Source organism: Natrix helvetica, assembly GCF_964273705.1.
Source record: "Natrix helvetica genome assembly, chromosome: 1".
NCBI classification, from domain to species: Eukaryota; Metazoa; Chordata; class Lepidosauria; order Squamata; family Natricidae; genus Natrix; species Natrix helvetica.
In genome coordinates, this window is record NC_138548.1 from 56362978 (window position 1) to 56385386 (window position 22409).

Here is a 22409-nt window from a genome sequence, read left to right on the forward strand (position 1 = left end):
CCAAACAATGCCTACAGACAGGTACCATGAATATGACGCTGGAGGTTGTGTGTAGGTGGGAAAGAGAGATGATTTAAGATAAACAAATATTCCCTCACTACTCCTACTCCAAATAAAGGGTGTATTGTTAGAATATCCCATTCTGTGAAGCAATTGCAAGCAGGAAGGCAGGAAGGAAAGAAAGAAAGAAGGAATCTGAACAGGAGGATACTTTGCACTGAAGAGGAGGCAAAAGAATTTGCTAATTTCATCTAGCTTCCAGTACTAAGCAGGCAGGAATAGCTTCAAGAATCTGCAATCAGCAGAGTTCAGAACAATTCCAGCTGCATTTTAAAGTGAACTCAGCACGGTGACTTATGTTTCTCTGATCCCGTGCAAAATACATTTGAGTAGTTGCTATGGGAGGGATCTGTGGAGCCATAAATCCATTCTTATTCCTTTAGATATTGTGAACAGAATAGTCTAGTGATGGCTAACCTTTTTCCTATCGTGTGCCAAAAGCGGGGGGAATTCAGAGAGGTTGTGCACGGGTGTGCCCACACCCATAATGCTATGCGCACGACCTTTCCCTGCACGCATGTGCACGCAACCCCATCCCTCTCCCCCATGTTTGGCACACGATGCACTCATTTTTTGCCCTCCCCGGGCTCCAGAGGCTTTCTAGGAGCCTGGAGAGGGAGAAAACAGCCTCCCCCACCCTCCCTGGAGGCCCTCCAGAGGCTTCAGGAGGCTTCCCTGAAGCCTCCAGAGCACAAAAAACAGCCTTAAAAGAAGGCCAAAGTCAGCTGGTCAGCGCACGCATACACACTGGAGCTGACAGGGCAATGCCTCACATGCCCTAACAAATGGCTCCGTGTGCCACCTGTGGGAATAGTCTCATCAACTGCAACTATTTCTTCAAAAGAGCAAATTGACAGTTCCATAAGGTCCACAAAACTTCAGCATAGCCTTTTTTCTTTTGTTTATTTATTTTATTTATTTATTTTATTAAATTTATAGACCGCCCCCTCTCCCCGAAGGGACTCGGGGCGGTGTACAGACACCAGATTAAAACCTAGTATAAAATAGATACACTTAAAAACCAATGAAACAGTAGAGTTGTACAGAGTAATAAAGTTAAAAATCAGCTTAAAACAACCCCCAAAATTTAAAAGTACAGAATTGAGGGACTAGATCGGGATTAGGCCAGGCCCGCTAAACTAAACAGGTGGGTCTTGAGCATCTTACGGAAGGAGCAGAGATCAGTGGTTGTTCTGATGTCTCGGGGGAGGTCATTCCAGAGGGTCGGGCCCATCACAGAGAAGGCCCTACTCCTGGGCGTCGCCCGCTCGCACTGCCTCGTGGACGGCACCCGGAGGAGCCCCTCTCTGTGAGAGCGGATCGGTCGAAGGGATGTATGGGGCAGGATACGATCCCGCAAGTACCTGTTTGGTTAGGGTCCCTCCTATCTGGGAGAGGCAACAAGAGGAGCCACCATGTATCGCCCTGTGTCTGGGGTCAGAGATTTGGAAAGCACAGAGAAGAGGCCAGTTTGAAGAAACAGACTCTCTGATTACTAGAAGCAGAACAGCGCCAACTATGTTTTTATCCTCACTATAAAAGCACTAATTGTCCCCATGGTTCTATCAATGCCTTCCCTGTGGGCTAGGATGAAGACATGTGCTTATGTGCTTTATAACTGATAAAGCAATCAAATCAGTGCTGGGATTCAGCCAGTTCGCACCACTTGGGGAGAACCGGTTGTTCTGAGCAGTTTCGTGAACTGGTTGTTGGAAGAAATCATTAGGGCAGAGAACCAGTTGTCAAATTATTTGAATCCCACCACTGAATCAAACCAAACCAAATATGAACGGAGTGGGTAAAGTGAAGGGCTTAGTGAAAAATAATTTAAGAAGATTCTGGGAAAGGATTCTGATTTTACAGGGGACCTCAATAAAATGATCGTAAAGGATAGGCATTTTTTCCCAAATGTTACACATGAACTGTAGTTTTTATGACAGCACGTTTAGTATTACAAGTTTGGGAATGGCAGGCTACATTCTATTCTAAGCAGATAAGAAGTGTTTCCTCGAATTTTCCATTAATATTTCTTCTAGAAGAAGGGCAACCACATTCTATTTTGCCCTCCTTGTTTTTATTGCTAGTCTGTGTAGCAATCCAGATGCTTCTACTGATTTGTTAGCAGTGAGGCCAAATGATATCATCAAGCAAAGACCTGGTCCACTGACTTCCAGCATCAAGGTCTATTGGTTTTAGACAGAACCAGATGTGCTTACTTTCCTAATAACTTCTTAAGGCAAATCCTTTCTGTTTTTAAAGCTGAAGGAACTACCATCTTCCTTTCTCTGAATGCTAGATAAAATATTAACCAGGTCATATCTCCCAGAACCAATTGTTTCCATCCCATAACTTCCATTTTTTTGACACTCAGTTTGAATCTAAAACTGTATGGCATCTATACAGTATATGCACTTGAGGGGCTGATGAGTTCAAATTATGAAACATAGATCATGATGCAAACACCGCTACTTGTAGATTTGACAAAAATATGAAAGGGCAGAATTTGTGTTGTGACATCATTACACACTTTTTGGCATGTTGGCATTGTGGTTAGGAGTGGACATTTACGAATAACACACTTTGGAGACTTCCTTCCTTAATGTTGTGTAACATGTTGCCTGATGAAGAATTCTGGAGAAACCGTTTGCTTCATTTTGTATCCTTCTAGTTAGTCCTTATAAAGAGATTGCCCAACTACTGAATTTTTTAGATTTTTATACTTTGATTTCATCTCTTATAAATCCACCCACAAGGTTTGCTGTTTTGACTCTTCAACAAAATAACAATAAAATAAATTTCCTATTATTGTAAATTATATTGTCGTCATTAAAAAATCTTGATGGGTAATAGCAGTGGCTTTTCTTTGAAAAGACCAGAAACTCTACTCAAAATGGTTTTAAGATTGAATATTTTGTACTAGAATGGATCGCAAGTTTGTAACTTTAAAAAATCATTAGATTTTTACAAATCTGAAAACCAGTCATTTCTGAAGTAGAAAAAGGGAAATTCAACAGGAATCACTTGCCATGAACCTTTTTCTCCAGGATACAAGAACACTGGGGTAGCACACATGTGGCCCCATTCTCCCACCCCTACCCCTCAATCAATTTGTATATTTGAAAGTTTCTCTTTGTGACAGAATTATCTTCATTGAACTCAATGGGATTTACTTCCATGTGAACATATCCTTCTTAAACTCATAACTACCAAATCCAAAGCAAATCAATGAAGTTAAATAAATGCTGCCAGTGAGATCCTTTATTTTTACTGTGTATCATGGGTGTCAGATATGGCACAAATGTTTTGTTGAGAACAAAACTCTCGCTTCACATGTCTCTCTATCATAGTGTTTATCAACCTTGGCGACTTTGTCCTGTGGACTTCAACTCCCAGAATTCCCCAGCCAGCTGGCTAGGGGATTCTGGGAGTTGAAATCCACAGGACTTAAATTCGCCAAGGTTGAGAAACACTGCTCTATCACAATACTGGGAAGACATGACTTCACAGATTCTTTCTTATGATTTCTGACAACTGGGGACTTTGCTCTCATATGAAGTTTCATACAGACTCTCAGCCCTAACACAGATTAAAGTAGCACTAGTTTATATATTCTGGGACTCAACTTTATGCCCAGCTTTCTTGGAAGAGATGCTACAGTGCTACTTTACGGTGGCATTTTACATTGAGCCAAATAATGAAAATGCAACAAAATCTGCTAAATTAACAATCCCTGCTAAAAGCGAAAGATGGCGCCTTGTTCATCTCCTAATCACTAAGTGCTCATTTGCATAGGGTGATAAATACCATTTGACTGATGCTGGTAATTAAATGAAACAAAGAAAAAGATTTCCTAAATGGTTTTAAAATTGGCAATTGCAGTGTCCTGAATGATACTGCCTAGGAGATACAGAGAATGTTGAATCAAGGGCATACAGTACTGTATTGCAGTAGACTAGAATGCAGGGTGGGGGTTGGGGAATAGGAGAGAGGGATGTACCGTATATGCTTGGCTGAGATTTGTAGAGGATCATGGAAAAGTGTTGGTGTTGTTTTGGTTTTTTTGGAAAAAAATATCCAGCAGCGAGAAAAATTGACCAATAATTTCACACCATGTGAACCATGCAAATTAAGTAAAATAAGGATATTATTTTATGTACTTAATATACTTTATTTACATGTTATCTTTGAATTTTTTGATCGAAATAAAGTGATAATGCAAGGTGAAGTTAAATAAATGTGAGCAATATCAGTTTGGTGTTTCCATTTACTGATCACGAATGTGGGATTTATGATCCACCCAATCAGAAGGGTACTTGACTGTGGAAGAGGCTTGAAAGTAAAGGCTTCAAGGGGGCAGGGACATACCACCTGGTGCTTTCTTGATGTTTTATACCAGAGGTGGGGAACGATGGCCCGTTTATGACTTGTGGACTTCAACTCCCAGAATTCCTGAGCCAGCTATGTTGGGTCAAGAATTCTGAGAGTTGAAGTCTACAAGGCATAAAGGGGACACTACCCCTGTTTTATACTGTGATTCCTCTCCCCTCCCCAATCCTTTGTTATTGGTCAACTTGTTCAAAAGGGAGGAGCTTAAATCTTATACAACTGGAGGGCACTAAATTACCTACAGTAGTAAGAAAAGAACTGGGTATTAGTCTGAGGAGAAAATTCTTAATATGATATTTGACTTCTTTTAGTTTGCAAACTCAGAGATTACAGTATCCCCTTGTCATTAATAGATCTGACTAAAACAACCACAGCTGTAGGATCATTTCCTCTGACAGAGACCTCAGCCAGATTCCAGTGTTTGGCCAGAAGTATTTTCTGTGACCGCTAAATCAATTAAAAAAATACCATGATGGTCTGGAATGAGCACATTTTGTCACAAGGAATACCACATGATTCATATCATATGTTTATGTTCTGCATAATCATTCAGTTTCATCTGCTAATAGGCCACAGAAAACACGTCCCATGGCACATCTAATCAATAAAGAAGAGGAAAGTCAGGATATGAGATGCTAGCAGTGACATTTTGCTTGCTTGGAAACTGGAAGGTGTGAAAAGATTGCAGGATCTTTAAACCTTGAGCATAGAGAATTGAGTCTGGGATCTGGATTGGAAATGCAATTCCTAAAGGTAAAGGTTCCCCATGCACATATGTGCTAGTTGTTCCCGACTCTAGGGAGCGGTGCTCATCTCTGTTTCAAAGCTGAAGAGCTAATGCTGTCCGAAGAAGTCTCTGTGGTCATGTGGCCGGCATGACTAAACACCGAAGGGGCACGGAATGCTGTTACCTTCCCACCAAAGGTGGTTCCTATTTTTCTACTTGCATTTTTACATGCTTTTGAACTGCTAGGTTGGCAGAAGCTGGGACAAATTATGGGAGCTCACTCCATTATGCAGCGCTAGGGATTCAAACTGATGACTTTTTGATCAAAAAACTGAGCGTATTAGCCCCTGAGCCACCGTGTCCCTTTTAATTCCTAATTATCAAGATATAAATATGTTTTACAATTGTTTACTTTTCATCCATGCTGAAATAAATACCTAAGCTATGAATTTTTATTAGTTAAATCTATTGTTTAATAAATTGTTCATAGTGAAAAAAAAATACCTAATGTGGATTCCATTTTGTTTGCTTTTATGTTAGAATAGAGGAAAAGGGAGGCATTTGTTCGCAATTCTCTCGAAACATAGGAAAAAAACAACTAGTTTTTTTGTAAACATGACAAATTATTAATCTGTTCATATTTGGAGAATTGGCAGAATTGTGAGAAATACATCTCACAGGCTAGATGTTCAAGACACAAGAGAAATGAAACTGCACTAGCAGAAATGGAAAGTAACAATTAGTGTTTCTGACCATCCGTTGTGGGAAAGCATTTACAAATTATTCACATATTTGCAATTGTGACTCAAAGAATTGTGTTCTGAGTATGCATTCATTTCCAAAAACTCTGCACATAATTACTCTATTAAGATGTAAGTAATTTCTCTATTCAGACATAAGTAGAGCTAAACTAGGGTATCGTGCCAAATGCCAAGGTGAATAAAAATGTTTCTTTTGTTCAGAAGCAGGGACAACTACTGAAATATATTATTTTTCTTTTTATAATTTCTCCTAAAATGTTACAAGGTTATAGGAAAAGATGTACTTATGAAATTTGTAATGCCTTATAAACAGATGTGTTCACTTTTGGGGGGGGGGAGTTCAAGATGGCAGCTACAATAGAATCAAAACCTTGCTTTTTTTCTTTTCTTTTCTTGGCATATTGCACCATCTTGACATTTTGAATTCTCCTACAAACACTCTTGCATGTAAAGTCCTCCAGATGCAATCAGTGCCATGAATGCTTTGGTTTTTTTAAAAAAGGTCTTCATCGGACAAAACCCATAATTTTTTTGCTTATTTGACTAGCAAACCTCTATCAATAAAACACCTTGCTGATCTGTATAATATTATAGTTCTTTGTGTACTCTTTTTTCCTAACCGCTATAGTTAAATTTATTTCTGGAATGCCCATATAATTTCTTTGACTTATATAATTTGCATGAGAAAATCTCTCCCAGAAAATCCATAAAGCCACACAATATCCTTCTTAAAGTAACTTCTAAATTTTCCATCTTCTTTTTTCCCCCCATAGTGCCTACCTACTCCCAAATCACTATAACTCACCACTGAAAACACAATATAATAATAGACAAGTATTACTTTTTTTCAGAACCAATCCAGATAAGGTCATATGTAAGTAATTATGCCACCTATTGTTGGAGTCACAAACAACATGAAAAAATGGCTGACCCACTTTTCCATATTGTGTTCTAAGAAGTGTCACCAGAGAATCATCTACTACTGCAATATTAAAAGGTAAAGTCAGTGCAATGGTGTTGTCATGTTCTCTGCACCCAGAGAGATTTATAGCAGTTACTACATCACAAACCTATAGTAGCCCAACCTGCCCTGTGATCAACAATGCCAGAGCTAATCTTCTCTCCAGGATAGAACATAATTGCCTTGTTGGATCAGGCCAAAGGTCCCTTTACAGTAGTTTAGCATTCTGTCTTCAGTGTGACTTAATCAGATTAATAAAAGAACACGACTGCGATAAAAGTATTCTCTGGAAATGCCCTAGTCCAACAGAGATAATATCTCTCACTCTTAATAATAGCCTTATCTCTTGTAGACCGTTTGAACTAAACAATCAACTATTGTACATATGTACAAAGTCATATAGGCAAAGAGTGGTGTAGGAAAGAGGCAAGTCATGGAATTTACATACATTTCAGAACATTGTATGAAAAATGCAGGAAGCTGGATCTTGCAGCCTTCCAAAAAACAAAATCAGTATAATCATAGGAATGTGAAATGATTGTCAATAACATCATCATCATTATTTAGAATGTAACTAACTTGGTAATGATCATCCTTATACACTTTTCCAGCCTGGTGTTCACCACATTGGTTGAGACTCAACTCCAAGACCTCAAATCTCCTCAGGTAGCATGAATCTTACTGTGACTACCATAACAAAGGTGTGCTTTCTTCACCATATTCACAATAGTGAATTGAGCTCAATTCTACATGTCAACCCTTATATAATTGAAGTAGTAGTAATGGGGAAAAAGCATGGGACATGGTTCACAGTACAGAACATCATTTTGTGGTATGTTCCACTCGTTGCGAGTTTATTACAAGTGATCCTACAACAACTAAGCTACCAAATATGGAATAAACAGGAGTTTGGAAATGGAGAAATATTTTTCTTTTGCTTTTTTTTTGCCTCCTCTTCCATCTTCTTAATTCAGACGCAGAGAGGTAGACCATGGAAGCCCATAGCAAGTGCAAGAAAGGAGGGTAGATTTACATACTGATTTAGTTAGAGAATAGACAGGGGAGTATTCAAGCAACATGGATTGCAAGCATCAGTATGACCTGGTTATGTACAATATTTGGTTTCCTGACAGTAGAAGAAGCAAATTATAAACAAGTGCAAACTTGTGTTCTTGTTGGAAAGAAGGTGAAAGGATTTGAGGAGAGAGTATAAAGTATATAAGAAAAGATTTAAATTCTTGGAGAGGATAGCTGAAGTTCTCCAACAGGGCCAGAGAAATGAACAACAAAGAGTAAGAAAATCCTCCCTAAAGCTCCTTTTATTAGAATAGCTATAGTAACAGAAATTTGCAAGTCTAAATGACCTCCCCTTCCCCCTTTAATCTTTATGTGAATTAGGAAGGAACCTGTCTGATACATTTTCTGAAACTATTTTCTTCACCTGGACTTAAGCCTCATTTATGTGATTGTTGTTTTGCTAACTGATCTTTCCTGTGTCTTATACTTACTACATCAAGCAAAGTCAAGAAGGAAGTAACAGAACCACTCTAAGTAAGCTTTTTTTTGGAATTTTTTTATTGTTTTAATTAAACAAAAAAAACACCAAAAAAATCATTCTTCATTACATCTTCCACAAAGCATGTCGATTGGTTACAAATAAATTTCGTGCCTTACTACCACAATCATTCTTTATACTTCATTCATATTGGATTGTACATTTTAAATCAAAGATCTTTATGTATTTTACCATCAATGTACCATCATTCTCATTTAACTATAATTGTTTAAACGTGCTTTTATCTAGAATCATTTATATTTAAAGACACAACCACATACTGCCATTCATTAGCTGCTTCTGTGAACCTCAGGCTTATACCCAATTGCTTTCACCAATGCTAACACATATAAAATCATTAAACATTATCCATTAACATTTCATTATTGATAATGTAGTTATCTAACATCTTTATAATAAATCTAGACATAAATTTATTAATAGAATTTATAAGTACCCAGGAGAGATTACATCTTTATAACAAAATCCAAAGCAAAAAAGTATTAGTAAAATTTATTAATCTTTTTCCCAGGTCCCAAATTATAGTTTATATCCAAATTGTTTTTACTAATTAAAGTTATTATTTCATTATTATCATAATGGATTATTTGTTAATGAATAAACATTTTAAAAACAAAGACATTCTATAATCATCTACAAAATCCTACTTATTAATCACCAAGGATTAACTAAGTTTTTAATTATAAACACTTTTTGTCAACCTGTGTTTTTTCAGTAACAAAACAATCTTATCTCTTTAGCAAGTAGTTATTGTTATTGTAGTTATCTAACATCTTTATAATAAATCTAAACAAGAATTTATTAGTAGAATTTATAAGTACCCAGGAGAGATTACATCTTTATAACAAAATCCAAAGCAAAAAAGTATTAGTAAAATTTATTAATCTTTTTCCCAGGTCCCAAATTATAGTTTATATCCAAATTGTTTTTACTAATTAAAGTTATTATTTCATTATTATCATAATGGATTATTTGTTAATGAATAAACATTTTAAAAACAAAGACATTCTATAATCATCTACAAAATCCTACTTATTAATCACCAAGGATTAACTAAGTTTTTAATTATAAACACTTTTTGTCAACCTGTGTTTTTTCAGTAACAAAACAATCTTATCTCTTTAGCAAGTAGTTATTGTTATTGTAGTTATCTAACATCTTTATAATAAATCTAAACAAGAATTTATTAGTAGAATTTATAAGTACCCTGAAGAGATTACATCTTTGTAACAAAATCCAAACAAGAAAATATTAGTAAAATTAATAAATCTTTTTCCCAGGTCCCAATTTACGGTTTATATCCAAATTGTTTTCACTAATTAAAGTTATTATTTCACTATTATTATCATAATGGATTATTTGTTAACAAATAAACATTTTAAAAACAAAAACATTCTATAAGCACCTACAAAATCCTACTTATTAATCACCAAAGATTAACTAAGTTTTTAATTATCATTGTCAAACTGTGTCTTTCCAGTAATAAAACAATCTTATCTCTTTAGCCAGTTGTTGCGTCAATTCTCTTATTAGCTTCTTTATAGAGTTCTTAAAAACTTCTCTCCACACTTTTTTGCTCAGAAGATCTCTCATATAGTCTCGTTTCCCTTCAGCTGGTATTAAAATTAACATGTCTTTGATTATCAGACATCTTTCTAAAGCTGTTTCTCTTCTTAATTCCATAATCAAATCTATATCTTGACGAGAGGTAGAGCTCCAGATAGTCAAATTCACTTTTCGATATCTTTTCACTTTCAGTCATGGATGCTTCATTAGTAGGTTCATCTGTTGTCTTGCCTTTATCGTCTGTATCTTCTATATCTTCATTCTCTTCTTTAGTTTTTAGAGTTCCAACCCCTTCATCTTTTGCTACGCATAACAATAATTTATCCAACTTCTTATCAAATCTCTGGGATCCTTCCAATAAATTTTGAAGTCCATCCAAAACATCTTGGAGACTTAAGTCTTCTTCATCTGTATATAGATACATATTTCCGAAAAAAGAAAAAGAAAAGATCTAAACTCCACTGCCACTCTCGCCTTCAATATCTCTTTGATGTATGAAAATACTTTTATTTTGAATTCACTTATGCACAAGTTTCTTCTAATTTTTTCAGATATGGAGGGTTCTATCTTTTCTTTTCCTTCCCTTGCCCAAAATATTTCTCACAAACACCTGCAAAGGAACAGTCCGTGTCCTTGAAATGTTATCAGTCCACAAACAAGCTGCAAACCCTCCAACTTCAGTAAAATCAAGGAAAGTAGAACAAAGGATACATTGTTTCAAAAGAAAAAGAAAAACCAAGTTCTGGCTTCCGAATGGCAGATTCAACTTTCTCTTATTTGTTTCAGGCTTTAAAAAAAAAGCAAAAGTCTCTAAATATATTTAATAAAATTTAATAAACAGTAGGAGGAAGGATTGTTAAAATAAAAAAGAAGTTTTAGTTCAGCCAAAAAATAAGGTAACAGGGAATTGAAGAAAAAAATAAATTCATTCACTTTAGAGGAGAAACGAGAAGTGTTACAATCACTTCAATCCACAAAATGTTGTTACATAGGAAAAAAAGGAAAAAAAACTTTCTAAGGCAGTCCACTAGAGATAAATTTCGCCGCTTTATTCTTAGCTTAAAGGACTAATTTATTCTAGAAAAAAAAAAGGTTCTTTGGGCGATCATTCTCAAAGGAAAAAAAAATCTCACCAAATAGACTCACTTTCACTTTCACTGCCTTTCCTCCGGAGCCGTCTCCAACTTTGTCAGCCTGGGGGCTGTCTATTTACCGCCGCTTTGGAGAGCTTCCCTTGGGTCAAACAGGTACTTTGCGATGTCCCTGTGACCAGCAAGGATTTGTCTCCCTTTCACTGTCTCTCCGCGATGGCTTAGGTCCATATGGACCGTTACAGCAGTAAAAGAATCAATGGCGGTCTTGGACTATCGAGACCGCACATTGTGTCATCGTGATGTCTGGCTCTCGTCTCCACTCTCAGTAAGCTTTGAGGCCTCCTTGGGGACTAGTGAGGTCCCAGAAGATTACAGAAGAACAAATCTCATCCCCATCTTCAACAGGGGGAAGGATGAGAACCTGGGAAATACTGTTACTTTGATGTCTATGGAAATTCTCAGTCATCCAGGTCATAGTTGTCCCAAAGGTGCTTTTTTCAAGAGGCAGCTGGACTTTCGGGTTTTTCTTTGAAGACATTTCGCTTCTCGTTAAGAAGCTTCTTCAGTTCTGACTGGCAGCATTCCCCATCATCCAGTCAGAGCTGAAGAAGCTTCTTGGATGAGAAGCGAATCGTCTTCAAAGAAAAACCAGAAAGTCCAGTTGCCTCTTGAAAAAAGCACCTTTGGGACTTTGATGTCTATACTGAGCAAGATTAGTTCTTGTAAGCCTATCAAAGTAGACTAAACTAAGAAACTAATAACATATAGGTCAGGTATCAGCTATAGTAACAAAATCTAGCACAGCAATGGCAAACCTTTTTTGGCTCGCGTGCCACTAGTGGGGGGAGCGCAGGGGGGTCGTGTGCGGGCGTGCCGCACCCATAATACAACGTGCGACCCCCCCCAGTGCGCATGCGCGCACAACGCGCACCCCCCCCCCATTTCTACATGCTTTTTTCGCCCTCCCCAGGCTCCAGAGGCTTTATAGGAGCCTGGGGAGGGCGAAAAGAGTCTTCCCCCCCCCCGGAGGCTTCAGGGACCGTCCGGAGGCTTCCCTGAAGCCTTTGGAACGCTTAAAACCATCCTCCGAGCAAACCGGAAGTGACTTCCGGGTTGCTCGGAGGGTGGTTCTAAGCGTTCCAAAGGCTTCAGGGACTGTCTGGAGGCTTCCCTTATGCCTTCAGAGCGCTTAAAACGACCCTCTGAGCAAACCAGAAGTCACTTCCGGTTTGCTCGGAGGATGGTTTTAAGCATTCCGAAGGCTTCAGGGAAGCCTCCGGACGGTCCCTGAAGCCTCCGGAGGGCCTCCGGGAGGGTGGGGGAGGCTCTTTTCGCCCTCCCCAGGCTCCTATAAAGCCTCTGGAACCTGAGGAAGGCGAAAAATGGCTTTTAAAAAGGTGAACTCAGCTGGACAGCGCGCGCATGCGCGCTGGCCAGCTGACAGGACAGCGCCTCGCGTGCCCTGACAAATGGCTCCGCATGCCACTTGTGGCATGCGTGCCATAGGTTCGCCATCACTGATCTAGCAAGTCTGGATGTCCCATCCCCGTCCCCTGCCGCCACTTCATGTAAACCAGGAAGGGGCTTTCTCAAGCTACTTTCCTGGCCCAGGCTCTAATTCCTCTTATCTGACCATTGACTTGGTAGCAGCTCTTCATCCTATCCTCCTTTCTGAATGTGGTATAAGCTGTTCCTTCTAGGATTTTAAATATCCCTAAGGATTCCTCTGTTTTTCATAGGACTTTGGAGAGAAGGCGTTTATTGAGATTCTAATGGCTTTATCTTTAATAATTGTATAAATTTAGTAGCTTACTTATTTTTATTGCTATTTCTAGTTTTTTATTGATATTCTTTTGTTTGGAGATTTTTTAAAAAATTGATTTTATGTTCATTTGTATTTTAAGTCCTTGTTGATTAATGGATGTGGTCTTTAAATTGTTCTTCTTTTAAGTACAATTTATAAATAATTTAAATGCATTACTATCATATCTTATGAAATGCAATACCATACAACAGATCATATTGCTTAATACAGCTACACTAAAATATTCCCACTCCACATGTAGCAATAATTTGTTAACAATGTGATTTAGACTATTGTTAATCATTCATCCTTCTGTGGAACAACTTTCATGGTTTGATAATTCTGAACTACCAGTATATCATTTAAAACAGTGACTAAGATAGAATTAGTTTCCTTTTCTTTGAAAAGTAATGTTTGACAAGTCACTGAGTACAACAAAGGCGTAAGGCAGACATAATTAACAGGTCTTAACGGTTATCGTCCAGTTGCACGTACGTCCATCGTTATGAAATGTTTTGAAAGGCTGATAAAAAACATTATTGTACCCAGCCTCCCTCCGGCATTTGACTCACTTCAGTTTGCTTACTGCCCAAATAGCTCTATAGAGGATGCTATTTCCTCCGTTCTCCATCTGAGTTTGGAGCACTTCAGAGGAAACAAATACTCATTTGCGAATGCTGTTTGTCAACTTTAGTTTGACATTTAATACGACCATTCCTCAGCATTTAGTAGACAAACTGGGCTTTTTAGGCTTCAATACTCTTTTGTGCAACTGGATTCCTGATCTTTTCACTGATAGGCTCCAGTATGTGCAAGTTGGGACTAGTATTTCTATTTATTTATTATTTTATTTATTTATTTCGATTTATCAGTCGCCCCCTCTCCGCAAAGGGACTCGGGGCGACGTACAATTAAATCAAAATACAAGTGTGGCATGGAGGAGGTAACACCAATATTTAACAGTCAAGTTCAAATAAATAACAATAAATTAAAACAATTAAAAGAGTTAAAAACCCCAAAATTTACGTATAAAATATTAAAATATAAAAATTGCCAGGGAGGTTAGAAAGTTCTAGTTAAGCCAGGCCGGCTAGTTGGAACAGGTGGGTCTTGAGTTTCGTGCGGAAGGAGCGGAGATCGGTCGTTGTCCTGATATCTGGGGGGAGGTCATTCCAGAGGGCTGGGCCCATCACAGAGAAGGCCCTATTCCTGGGCGCCGCCCTCTGACACTGCCTGGTGGACAGCACCTGGAGGAGTCCCTCTCTGTGAGAGCGAATTGGTCGCAGGGATGTATGGGGCAGAATGCGATCCCGCAGATAGCTAGGTCCTGTGCCATGGAGCGCTTTGAAGATGGTAACTAACACCTTGAAGCGCACCCGGTAGACCACAGAGAGCCAGTGCAGCTCACGCAGGAGAGGTGTTATATGGGAGAACCTCGTTCTCCCCATGATTGCCCGCGCGGCCGCATTCTGGAGCAGTTGCAGTCTCCGGGTGCATCTCAAGGGGAGTCCCATGTAGAGAGCATTACAGTAGTCCAGGCGAGACGTCACCAGCGCGTGAGTGACTGTGCGGAGGGCATCCCGGTCCAATAGGGGGCGCAATTGGCGCACCAGGCGAACCTGGTGGAACGCCCCCCTCGCCACGGCTGCCACATGGTCATCCATAGACAGCCGGGCGTCGAGGAGGACGCCCAAATCGCGCGCCCGCTCCACGGGGGCCAGTTGCTCGCCCCCAATGGCCAGCGATGGAATGCACTGGTTGAACCGGGGGGCCGGTAGCCACAGCCACTCCGTCTTGGAGGGGTTGAGTCTGAGTCTGTTGTCTCCCATCCAGACCCGTACGGCTTCCAAACACCGGGACATCACTTTGACGGCCTCGTTTCTACCACCATGTTCTTAAGCAGAGATTCTCCTTAGGGCTGTATCCTAAGTCCGTTGTAGTTCAGTCTGACCCATGACTGATGTGCAAGTTTTGCTACAACCATACTGTGAAGTATGCAGTGGTGAGTCTTATTCAGGATGGTAATGAGAGTGATTACCTGGAAGAGGTGTTGATGAACTGGTGTAATAACAGCCTGGCTTTAAATGTAGGAAAGCCAAGAGATCATTGTCAATTTCCAAAAAGGCAGGCACAGCCATACACCTCTGTGTAGTAATGATTCAACTCTGGAGGTGATTAGTAGTATGAAGTGTCTGAGTGTTAGCTTAATTGCTTAACAGTGGGACACTAGTGAAGTGGGCACAGAAGTACCTGCATTTTCTGTGTTGTATGAGAAGAGCACATCTTCCTACCATTGTATCCTTCATATTGTATTACTGCGTGGTTTGGAAATATTACTGTTTCAGACAGGAAGGCTGTGCAGAGAGTGGTGAGGATGGCAGAAAAGATTGGAAGTTTACTCCGTTCTATCCAGGCCATACAGAATTGCCAGTATGTTCACTGAAAAAAGTGACAATAAAGGTTATATCCTATCCTATCCTACCCTACTCTCTTAATCACTTCTTAGCACCTGGAATTCATTTAGTCTGGTAGATTACATATACCGATAGTAGCTGAAACATTTGCAACACATCCCATCGTGAACAATTTTTGGATTTGTTTGATGAACTCAGTTTTTCATTTATTGCTTCTATGTCCTTCTTTTAGAGCCAACTTTATAGTAGGCAGGGGGTAATCTTAAATTTGTTTTCATAGAATTAATTAATGCTTTTCTCTCTGAATCAGCATTTGTTTCTGTGTTTCTCCCCAGAAATAATAATACCTGATTTTCACACAGACAAAATACACCAAGATTTCTTTGATAAGGAAATTATCCAGCATTTCTGAAAGCATATTTACATATGGGTTTGGTTTTGTTCCTTCTCATACTGGGAAAATTCTCCTCAAAGCTTCTGTGGTCACCCTATGGAATGTGACTTCTGGGTTCAAACCTCAGAGTTAGTCAGATCACGGGCATTTAGTAAAAGCTTAACATTGCAGGTATTGGCATCCCACATTTAATTAAATTACTTTGGGAGCTTTTTGTGACTATGTACATTAGCTGAGTCATCTGTGAACTGCTAGAATTTGAGTGGTTTTGTTGTGAACATTGCATAAGGTGCCTTTGGAAGGAAAGAAAGAAGACAGCAGATAGCTGGGAAACACCATTGAAAGCATGCCCCATTTGAGTAATTTGGCACACCAGCATTACACATGGACAATTTCTAACTTAAGTGGTTAAAGTACTGGGAGGAAGGGAAACAGGGGAAATTCAGTTTACTGATGCTGGAGTTCTTTTCACACCATCCTTGGGACTCAGTCTCCTTTATAGGCTCTCCCAAGTCCTTTCCCTGCATGGATCTGTCTGACTCCTCTTCCTTTATCAGAAAAGCAACTACTACAAATCACTGAAATAATTGTGATATTGAAACAAATCAATAGATTTCTAGATTTTGAAAGAAAAATTTAGGCAATTATACATACATACGTACGTGTGTGTGTATGTATACACATACACACACACACCAGTAGTGGGTTTCAAAAATTTTTAGAACTTCTGTAGGTGTGGCCTGCTTTGTGGGAGTGGCTTGCCGGCCATGTGACTGGGTAGGAGTGGCTTGCTGGCCATGTGATTGGGTGGGAGTGGTTTGTCAGCCATGTGACTGACTGGGGATGGCTTGGCAGTCATGTGACTGGGTGGGCATGGCCAACTTATAAAATGTGGTGAAACTCACTTAACAACGCTCTTGCTTAGCAACCAAAATGTTGGCTCAGAAACTCTGGCATTTGAAGCACGCAAGTCTTAAAGCTGTCAAGTTACAAGACCCTTGCACCCCTAACCCTTTAGAAAAAAAAACCCCAGGGGTGTTCAAACTTGACAGCTTTAAGACTTGTGGACTTCAACTCCCAGAATTCCTCCTCCTGCTCTTCATCTTGATGATGTGCGGACAGGCGGGGGGAGGGAGCTGGAACCAGTTCTAAACGGCACTGTAGATTTGTGGAACCTCTTCTATAGAAGAGGTTAGAACTGGCAGGAACTTACCCCTGACACACACACACACACGCCTGGAGGAACGTTGTCCATGGAGTCGCGATGGGTCAGACACAACTTTGCAACTAACAACAACAAATACACACACACACACCTCTGTCTGGTTTTCCAAACTGCAATGAGAACTAAGGAATACTGGCAAAATTATCATGCTTGTCCACATGCTAAAATATACCTTTCAATTTAAAAATAATTAAATTTCTATTTCTGTGAGGTAGGGGAATAACTATATAGTTAGCATGCCAACAGTTATAGCAAAATTCTATCTGAGAAATGTGGAAGTACAGTAAATATCTTAAGTGGTAATATTCATGTAACTTCAAATTCTGTGACAGCGATATAAATGTTGACATTCTATCTATATCTTTATCTCTTACTTTAGTTTATACTATAAACTAGTATTCTCCAGGAATATTGGATTACAAGTCCAATAAACCCCAATCAGCAATCAAAGATATTGGATTGTATTATGGAAGTTGAAGTCAGATAATCAGAGTGTTTCTGTAATGCTTTCCTTCTGTAAGGAAATCAGTTCTGTAATGCTTCTAAAGAACTTCAAGGAACTTGGATGGAACATACTCCGCAAAGGCAAGGTTGATATTATAACTATCACTTAATTTTTAAAAGGTAAAGCAAGGCCTTGGCTTGTAGAGTCACATTTTTATTGTGTGCAAGGAAGTAAGTCATCAAAGAATCTAATAATTAAACCAACTTATGACCCAATGAAGGATGCAGGAGATTATATTAATATTAAATAGCACTTTTCACATGACACAAACGTTCAAGGAACATTAATTAATTAATTAATTAATTAATTAATTAATTAATAGGTATACCACCCAGGACTTCTTATCTCTTGTATGGCAATGGTAGTATGGGAATAGTATGTAAAAAGAAGGCTGTTCAGCTCTGTGTGGAAAATTTCATGAACAGCCTAACTTTGGAATCTCTGACCCTAAAAACTCTTTGCCAGCTGTCACTCTCAAGTTGTCTGCTTGCTGGTTGGTTGATTTAAAATATTTGTATATAGCCAGTTCAAAACTGACTCCAGATATTTCACAAAATAAAAATACATCAAAAGATGTATAAAATAAATGTAAATAAAATGAGTATCCACCTCAAAAACAAGCACGAAGGTTAAAATACAACTAAAACCAAAGACTTTTACTGATTGTAGAGTTTTCAGATAGCTCCATAAGAGTTTGTTATAGTCCTCTAAGTGACAAAAACAACATGAATCATTGTAACTTGGGTCTCCTAATCAGGGGTGAAATGCTACTGGTTCTGACTAGTTCGCTAGAACTGGTAACAAAATAATCCAAAGTTCGCCCAAACCTGTAGCAGCTGTGAGCCTTGCGGTCGTCCGACCCTTTATATTTCACTTTTTAAAGCATTTTTTTACTACCAGTTCCGGCGAGTAGGTAGTAAAAAAAAATGCTTTAAAAGGTTAAAAAAAGGTTCCAACGATTGCGCGGCACAGCTGATTGTCATGGAACCTTTTTAAAAAAAAAAACTTTTTAAAGCATTTTTTACTACCTAGTTTGGTAATTAAAAAATGCTTTAAAAGGTGAAAAAATTGGTTCCAACAATCGCACGGATCAACTGTGAGCCATGCGATCATCGGGCCCTCTTTCACTTTTTAAAGCATTCGTTTCCTACCTATTCACCCGAACCGGCAGGAAACAAATGCTTTAAAAAATGGGGAAAAGTTGGCTATGCCCACCCAGTCACTTGACCTCCCCTCCACCAAGCCATGCCTACAGAACCAGTGGCAAAAAGAATTAGATTTCACCACTGCTCCTAATCCAGATAGGCCCACTACTTAACCATCTTGCTTAGCAACAGGAATTTTGGTCCCAATTGTGGTTGTAAGTGGGGACTACCTGTACGGTTTTAAAACCAAAATCTTTTAGGCATTCTGAAAGTACTTGGGAATTTCCCCAGCGAGCCAGCAAGCAGCTATTACATGATTTGGTAAGGTCTGGAACTCATACACAACATGGGAACTAGATGAGATTGCACCATATGTTTACTGATGCTGGGGAGAGAAGGCACACTCCAGAAATGTTGTTGATAATAAAAGAATCTGGGTCTATTCCAGTTCCTCTTAGCTCTGGAGAGGGTCACACTCTCCAAAGATTTGCAATGAGTGTTTTCCTGAACTTTGTTCTGTCACCATGCTTTTAAAATTTCTGCCTTTTGGATCCAGAAGTCCTTACAACTGTAATATTACACACTTTGCCTGGGTTGCCTTTGAAAACTATCCCACAACTCATTTTTTTATTCCAAAAGCAGCAGCATGGCTCATGCAGATGAACCATTGTAGTGATGCAACACTTATGATACAGTTGCTATGTCAGATGCCAATGTTTGAGTCCAATCCAAAGTGTTGGTAGTAAATTATGAAGCCCTACATGGCTCAGCTCCCATTTACCTTCAGGACCATCTTCTCCCAGTTAAGAAGGGAATGCCTAGGGTCCCCACCCAAGCAATTAAGGAATGGAACACAGAACTCTACGAGATTCATTTGAACTTTGCTCCGTTGGCTTTTCATGAAGTAATAAAAATGGCTCTATTCCAGCAAGTGTTCAGGTACAGTAATGGTAATAAACCCTCTCTTTCATGTTGATTTTTAATTCTAGCTTTACATTTTTAAGGTAATGGGAATGAACATTTGATATTATGCATTCTATCATTGTAAACACTTTGTGTCTTTGCAATAGTGTGGGATATATGATTCTAATGTAATAACAAACTGATGAGATAGTGAGTTCATAACCCACATCTCAGCACAAACAGGAAAACCAAAATGGTTTTTCTGAGCAACATGCAGAAAATAGTATCCAAGTGCAATAAATTAACAACAGTGGAATTATTTTCACATATATTTTTTATAACATGTTCATTTCAATTTCTTCCACATGGCAGAGATTTTTAAAGCCCTTAATGGTTGTAGTCTCGTGCCCAGATGTTGAAACTTCTGAAGGAATTACTTATAAAAAGTAATTAAAAAGTGGGTGCATTCATCCAGGAAACACATATTTCTTCCACTTCACACCCAAACAATGAACAGCGAATGTAGGCATTATTTGGTTATGTAACATTGACAGAAATCGTGTGTGACACCAAGCTCTCTTCTTAGATTATTACCAGGCTTACTATAAACTAAGGTGCCTGCCTTAACATAGGAAGTAAAACTGTGGGGGAAATTTTATGTAGCTGATTAATTTGAAAGTAAGTTAATTTACAAGGTTTTGTATATAACCAGTGAATATATGTGCATTAGTTTCAAACAGAAATACTTTAGATTTGAACACATTTTCAGAAACCTCACTTTTAACATTAGGAAATATCCAAGCACCCAACCTTCCAACTGTGGGATGAGATGCAACAATATTGCCCAGACAGCTGTTCCTTGCCCTTCCCCCCACACAGATGTATTCAGGTCCAACAGCCATAACAGCAATTTCCACAAAATCTGTGTGTTCTCCATACTTTTTCATTATTGTTGTTGTATTTATATCTGAACTTTCTTAAACGTTGATGTTCCAGATGCAAACAAGAAACATATTCATCTTTGGCAGCACTCGACTGATTGTGCCTGAACTCTGAAGCTAAGCAGGGCTGGACTTCACTGGTAAGTATTTGGATAGGAGAAATTCCATAGTGCAATGTGAGCACTGCAGACTACGAACTCAACACACCCCAGCCAATGGCAAAGCACTTTTGTGTGGTTGCCAAAACTCCCCAGCATGGTTGTATCCTTGTTATAAGGAACTGACCTTAAGGTGAAGCTATCTTTACTCTGTTTCACTGTCTGTCCATAAAGTCATTAGGAGGGGAATTCAACTTCAAGAAATTTGGCCCAAAACCAGAAGGGAACTGAGAAGCTTCAGATTCGGGTTAATGTCAGTGTTCCAGATAGCATCCAAAATTAAATCAGAGGCCAAGGCAAAGTACTGCTCGAAGTTCCAATTTATTAAGATAGCCATGCTGGCACATCTGGGAAAACCCGAATCTGAAAGCTTCTCTGTTTTCCCCACCCAAGTTAAAGTTCATGATCTTGCCCTCACACCCACAAGTCCATCACATGGTCCAATCTTCCACTGCCATGCTGGCAGTTCCACCCATCCAGGTCCGTTCAGGTGCTGAGGTGCCAAGACAAAAGATGACCTTGGCAATCTAGAAAGGAATTTTATTTTGGCTGCCTAACATTCTACTCCGTACTAACACCCCTCCCAATTCCCGCTATAGAAACAGCATAGTAGAATAGAAGTGTGGCAAGCCAAAGATCCAAAAGGAACATGGCTGCAGGCCTGACAACTGACCTTAAGGTGAAGGTATCTTTACTCTGTTTCGCTGTCTGTCCATGAAGTCATTAGGAGGGGAATTCAACTTCAAGAGACTCTGTATTTCTAAAACACTTCAAGGTGGCCTTATTTCAGCCCCAAAATTATTTTCTAAGTCTTAACAGACTGCAAGTATCAAAACAATTCAGATATAATTTGAATTATATTTGATATATATGTTTGATTATATTCAGATATAATAAAAAAAATTGGTGCCCAAAAGACAATTCAACAATAACAACAGATCATTCAGGTTCCACAAACTTTCTAAACCCCAAGCTTGGGGGAACTTCCAGCTCATAAGTCCTTTCTGTAAAGTCAGCAGCATTCATACGTATCCGATCTTACATGTGGCAAAGCCAGGTGTCATGACAGAAAGGGGTCTTGCTAGATGGCATTCTTAAAATCAACAGGAACCAGAACCATCCCTCCTGCTATATCTAATAGGGAGAGGGAAAATTGAGAGAGGTGGCCCCTCCAATATCCTGGCTCCATGCCACAAAGCACTATATAGTGAAATCAGCACCTTGATCCAGAAGCTATTGAGAGCCAGTGCAGCTCACAAAACAACTTGAAACACTGCAGTTGCCTATGCCGCTGTATTCTGGAATAAGTGCAGCTTCTTTATGTTCTTTAAGGGCAGAGCCATGTACAGCACATTGCAGTTATGAAACCTGAAGGTGACCAGAGCAAAACTGACCGTGTGCAATGCCTTCAGTTCCAGGAAAGGACACAATTGGAGCACAACAGAAAGGTGCTGCAAAAGCCCTCCTTGCCATGGCTGCCATTGTTCCTCAAAAGGAAACCATGGGATCAGGAAGATCCTCACATTGTTTATCCATTTGATTTGGATACTGCAACTGTCTAGATTGACAAAAGATGGATAATCAGTAGGCCCAGGAAGCCCTAAAATATTAAATTAATGTCTGGTTAGGACTGAGCTAGTACATTGAGGTGTGGTTTTTTTCTATTGTCCTGTTGGTCATCTATATTCTAGAAGGTGCAATGACGGCCTTTTCTGGCCTTCTTTGCATTTCGAGGTCAGATGACAAGACTACCAAAAAAGAAAAAGAAAAGAAATTTAGGGGTTAGCGA